The sequence below is a fragment of the Heterodontus francisci genome, unplaced genomic scaffold (genome assembly GCF_036365525.1).
Source record: "Heterodontus francisci isolate sHetFra1 unplaced genomic scaffold, sHetFra1.hap1 HAP1_SCAFFOLD_2180, whole genome shotgun sequence".
NCBI lineage: Eukaryota > Metazoa > Chordata > Chondrichthyes > Heterodontiformes > Heterodontidae > Heterodontus > Heterodontus francisci.
In genome coordinates, this window is record NW_027141507.1 from 21292 (window position 1) to 27567 (window position 6276).

The window sequence follows — 6276 nt, forward strand, 5'->3', positions numbered from 1 at the left end:
ACACAAAAGAAGATCCGAGTGGGAAATCATTAACCAGAAAGTGGGAAATAATGTCCAGAGACTCAGTGTGAAAGGGGAAATCATTAACCAAAAAACACAAAAAAAGTTCCGAGTGGGAAATCATTAACCAAAAAACACAAAAGAAGATCCGAGTGGGAAATCATTAACCAGAAAGTGGAAAATAATGTCCAGAGACTAAGTGTGAAAGGGGAAATCATTAACCAGTAAACAGAGGAATCATTAAGCAAAAAACACAAAAAAAAAGTTGGAAGTGGGAAATCATTAACCAGAAAGTGGGAAATAATGTCCAGAGACTAAGTGTGAAAGGGGAAATCATTAACCAAAAAACACAAAAAAAGTTCCGAGTGGGAAATCATTAACCAAAAAACACAAAAGAAGATCCGAGTGGGAAATCATTAACCAGAAAGTGGAAAATAATGTCCAGAGACTAAGTCCGAAAGGGCAAATGGTTAACCAGAAAATCCGTCCAATAATGTCCAGAGACCTCAGTGTGAAAGGGGAAATAATGAAGCAAATCAACCTTCCCCGGGCTGCCTATTAAAAGCGGCAAAACTCATTGGAAAGAACCGCAGTCAGAAGTTGAAGTGACAACTCATTAACCAAAAAAAAAAAAGAAGAGAGTTGGAAGTGGGAAATCATTAACCAAAATGCAAATGCAGAAACTGGTTAATGATTTGTCCACATTTTACAATTGGTTTATGAGTTGTCACTACAACTTTTCACTGCGGTTGGTTACAATGAGTCTTGCCGGGCTTAATAGTCGGCGTTCGGGGCGTTTTTGCCGAGGAGGCCGTGTTTCCATGCACCTTTCCCGGCATGTTTTTGCAAGGTTGGGTCGGTGGTTCATTGATGGGTGTCCGGGTGTCCGGCCAGGGTCTGAGAGCCCATCCTGGGGAGGGTTGAGGCGGGGGAGAGGGAGAAGGAGAAGGAGAGCCTCCCCTCTTCCTCGGTACCTGTGTCTATGTGAGGACAGGGGCATCCGCCGCTGCTCGATCCAGGCCGGTCGGACGATCGGGATCCGCCCGGGGAGGGACTTTCAAATCTATCGGGTCGGACCACCAAATCCTGCGGGGATTCGGGATCCAATTCGCGGGTACGATCGGCACCTCGTCCCGCTGTCCGGTTCCCCCATTGACTACAATGGGTTTCATGGAGCCTGAGCTCAGACTCGGTTTTCTCCGCTATCTCGGACCTTCGGGATCCGCCCGGGAGGGACTTTGAAATCTATCGGGTCGGACCACCAAATCCTGCGGGGATTCGGGATCCAATTCGCGGGTACGATCGGCACCTCGTCCCGCTGACTACAACGGGAGTTAATATTTGTGTTTGAAATGATGGGTGAATCTGATAACAATTCTCTCTCCCCAGAAATGAAGTAAGATTGAGGGACTGGAGTAAAGGTCAGTAATAGTGCAATGTATTTTCCATGACTTAGTGACAAACTCTGTGATTTTAAAGTTTACTCATTCACACCTGTGTGGTTTTAAAGTTTACTCATTCACACCGGTGTGTTTAAAGTTTACTCATTCACACCGGTGTGTTTAAAGTTTACTCATTCACACCGCTGTGTTTAAAGTTTACTCATTCACACCGGTGTGTTCAAAGTTTACTCATTCGCACCGCTGTGTTCAAAGTTTACTCATTCGCACCGCTGTGTTCAAAGTTTACTCATTCGCACCGCTGTGTTCAAAGTTTACTCATTCGCACCGCTGTGTTCAAAGTTTACTCATTCGCACCGCTGTGTTCAAAGTTTACTCATTCGCACCGGTGTGTTCAAAGTTTACTCATTCTCACCAGTGTGTTCAAAGTTTACTCATTCACACCGGTGTGTTCAAAGTTTACTCATTCTCACCGGTGTGTTCAAAGTTTACTCATTCTCACCAGTGTGTTCAAAGTTTACTCATTCACACCGCTGTGTTCAAAGTTTACTCATTCGCACCGGTGTGTTCAAAGTTTACTCATTCTCACCAGTGTGTTCAAAGTTTACTCATTCACACCGCTGTGTTCAAAGTTTACTCATTCACACCGCTGTGTTCAAAGTTTACTCATTCACACCGCTGTGTTCAAAGTTTACTCATTCACACCGCTGTGTTCAAAGTTTACTCATTCACACCGCTGTGTTCAAAGTTTACTCATTCACACCGCTGTGTTCAAAGTTTACTCATTCACACCGCTGTGTTCAAAGTTTACTCATTCACACCGCTGTGTTCAAAGTTTACTCATTCGCACCGCTGTGTTCAAAGTTTACTCATTCGCACCGGTGTGTTCAAAGTTTACTCATTCTCACCAGTGTGTTCAAAGTTTACTCATTCACACCGGTGTGTTCAAAGTTTACTCATTCTCACCGGTGTGTTCAAAGTTTACTCATTCTCACCAGTGTGTTCAAAGTTTACTCATTCACACCGCTGTGTTCAAAGTTTACTCATTCGCACCGGTGTGTTCAAAGTTTACTCATTCTCACCAGTGTGTTCAAAGTTTACTCATTCACACCGCTGTGTTCAAAGTTTACTCATTCACACCGCTGTGTTCAAAGTTTACTCATTCACACCGCTGTGTTCAAAGTTTACTCATTCACACCGCTGTGTTCAAAGTTTACTCATTCACACCGCTGTGTTCAAAGTTTACTCATTCACACCGCTGTGTTCAAAGTTTACTCATTCACACCGCTGTGTTCAAAGTTTACTCATTCACACTCCTCTTGCCCTGTGACGACCGCTGATAGTTTTTCCTGCCGGATTGTCGACTGAACTTTCCTTTATTGGCTTATGTACAGAATATAAGAGCAGAGAGGTTATGCTCGAACTGTAGAAAGCTCTAGTTTGACCACGACATATAGGAGGAAAGATTGGAACAGGCTGGAATTGTTTTCTTTGGAACTGAGGCGAGATTTAATTGAAGTGTATAAAATGACGATGGGCTGAGATAGAGTGGATAGATAGGAAGGACCCATTTCCCTTCGCAGACAATTCAAGTAATTGGAAGAGAGATGAGGGCTAATTTTTTCACCCAGGTAGGGAACTGGAATTCACAGACTGAAAGGGTGGTAGAAACCCTCATCGCGTATAAAAAAACACTCGGAAGGAATCATTTCTCCACGTCTACCCTGTCCCGTCGAACACTCTCGAAGAACGTACCGCACGGTTTAGAAACCGAGTAAAGCTCCGTTTAAATCCCGCCCTGCACATAAAATGGAGGGAGAATTCCCGCCCTGCACGTAAAATGGAGGTAGAATCCCCCCTGCACATAAAATGGAGGGAGAATCCCCCCCTTCACGTAAAATGGAGGTAGAATCCCCCCCTGCACGTAATATGGAGGGAGAATCCCCCCCTGCACGTTAAATGGAGGGAGAAATCCCCCCTGCACGTTAAATGGAGGGAGAATTCTCCCCTGCACGTTAAATGGAGGGAGAATCCCCCCTGCACGTAAAATGGAGGGAGAATCCCCCCCTGCACGTAAAATGGAGGGAGAATCCCCCCCTGCACGTAAAATGGAGGGAGAATCCCCCCCTGCACGTAAAATGGAGGGAGAATCCCCCCCTGCACGTAAAATGGAGGGAGAATCCCCCCCTGCACGTAAAATGGAGGGAGAATCCCCCCCTGCACGTAAAATGGAGGGAGAATCCCCCCTGCACGTAAAATGGAGGGAGAATCCCCCCCTGCACGTAAAATGGAGGGAGAATCCCCCCCTGCACGTAAAATGGAGGGAGAATCCCCCCCTGCATGTAAAATGGAGGGAGAATCCCCCCCTGCATGTAAAATGGAGGGAGAATCCCCCCCTGCATGTAAAATGGAGGGAGAATCCCCCCCTGCACGTAAAATGGAGGGAGAATCCCCCCCTGCACGTAAAATGGAGGGAGAATCCACCCCTTCACGTAAAATGGAGGGAGAATCCACCCCTTCACGTAAAATGGAGGGAGAATCCACCCCTTCACGTAAAATGGAGGGAAAATCCCCCCTTCATGTAAAATGGAGGTAGAATCCCCCCCTGCACGTTAAATGGAGGGAGAATTCTCCCCTTCACGTAAAATGGAGGGAGAATCCACCCCTTCACGTAAAATGGAGGGAGAATCCACCCCTTCACGTAAAATGGAGGGAGAATCCACCCCTTCACGTAAAATGGAGGGAGAATCCACCCCTTCACGTAAAATGGAGGGAAAATCCCCCCTTCACGTAAAATGGAGGTAGAATACCCCCCTGCACGTTAAATGGAGGGAGAATTCTCCCCTTCACGTAAAATGGAGGGAGAATCCCCCTCTACACATAAAATGGAGGGAGATACCTCTCTACGTATAAAATAGAGGGTGTTCCACCTGTACATATAAAATGGAGGGGATCCCACAGACACTTCACCCATTTTAAAACACTTTTTAAACATTTTTATACCAGAAACAGGGCCGAGTATCATATAAACAGAGGCGTGGTCAAATACATTCTTAACTGGTGCATTGGGGTGAGGGGGAGAGAGAGACAGAGAGAGACAGTAAACTTTGAGGAGGACACAAATAGACTACAAAGGGAGCTGGAGAGAGACCGACAAAGGGAGAGAGAGAAAAAGAGGGAGAAGGAGAGATGGAGGGAGAGAGAAATAGAGAGAAGCAGAAAAGGTGTGTGAGAGAGAGAGAGAGAGAGAGAGACAGAATCATGGACAGAGGGGGAGAGAATCAGATAGGGAGAGAGACAGGGGGAGAATGAGATAGGAACAGAGAGAGATACAGAGACTGACACGCACACACACACAGAGGTGGAGGTTGCTGTCTCAATCCTTTGATCCTTCGGTTTATAACTCTTATTTGTCTGGAATTGGGTGTTGCTGAGAGAGTGTTTGTGTAACCTTGGGCAATTCCTGGACTCCTGCTGTGCTGGAGTTGGCAGATTACACAGAGAGACAGACAGGCTGAGAGAGGGAGAGAGAGACACACACAGACAGGCTGAGAGTGAGAGACACACACACAGGCAGGCTGAGAGTGAGAGAGAGACACACACACAGGCAGGCTGAGAGTGAGAGAGAGACACACAGGCAGGCTGAGAGAGAGAGAGAGACAGACACACACACAGACAGGCTGAGAGAGAGAGAGAGAGACACACAGGCAGGCTGAGAGTGAGAGAGAGACACACACAGGCAGGCTGAGAGAGAGAGAGAGACACACACACACACACAAATAGAGAGAGAGAGAGCAGGAAAGGACAGGGTAAACACATCCACGCTTCCCAGTCTCTGGCTCTGTGTCGAGGGATGTATTTGGAAGACGGGGAGTCACTGAGAGATTGTTTTATGTCAGTGTGTGAGAGAAAGAGCTCTGGGCTCTCGCTGTGTTTTATTTCTCTTCAAAAATGCTTTGCTGTGTTTGAATCAATTTTATTTCTCTTATTCCCAAGGAGAATCTTTTCGGACGATGCAGAGGGAGAATCTTTTGGCCGCGTGGAATTCTCAGACAAGGGAGGGAAAATAATAATAAATAGATATGTGTCATTGTCAAATTCATTTCTACATACAGAGCAGAAAACGGGGCTGATAGAAAAACAAAGTGCTGCAAATGCTCAGTATTTCGAACACACTTTTTATTTCACATTTCCAGTATCCGCACTATTTTGATTTGATGTTTTCCGGGGGGGGGGGGGTCTGTGGATTTATTTTATCCACGAGGGAGGGGGTTGGAGTGTTTGCTCCCAAAGGGAATAGTTTGGGAAGAGCTGCTCCAGGACAGTCAATGTAATTCCCTACATTTCCCCCCCTCTCTCTCTCTCTCTCTCCATCTCTTGCTGCAACTTGTTCCCTGAACCTTCTTCCTAACTTGTGTTTCTTCACATCTTTAAATCCCTATCTCTGTATCTCTCAACATCCTTTCTATCTCTGCCTGTCTCCTTGTGACCCAGGGGGAGTGGGAATATTTCTATTTCCCTCTCTATTACTCGCTCTGTCTCTCCATGTTGGGTCCCTTTAAGAATCTGGTGCCGACCCCACCCGAAACCGGGGAATCTCGGCTGGCGCCTTTTCTCTGACCCTTGATCTCCAGACACGTGGGGAGAGGCAGCCAATCAGAGCTCACACTGACGCCCTGGCGGGAAGGAGACGTCATCGGCCGCCATGTTTGCGTGTCGTCATCAGCCGCCGTCGAACAGAGTCCGGGGGAACTATTTAAATGTGGGACTCTGTAAACGGGGGAACTATTTAAATGTGGGACTCTGTAAACGGGGGAACTATTTAAATGTGGGACTTTGTAAACGGGGGAACTATTTAAATGTGGGACTCTAAACG

General features: G+C 46.6%; 1 long non-coding RNA gene across 1 annotated transcript; it reads left to right on the forward strand.

Moving 5' to 3' along the window:
* Window positions 1-1225: 1225 nt before the first annotated feature.
* Window positions 1226-5629, forward strand: LOC137363928 (uncharacterized). The gene is made up of 3 exons (XR_010972844.1): window positions 1226-1296; window positions 1390-1421; window positions 5397-5629. It is a non-coding gene; the product is annotated as an uncharacterized lncRNA (long non-coding RNA).
* The last annotated feature ends 647 nt before the right edge of the window (window positions 5630-6276 follow it).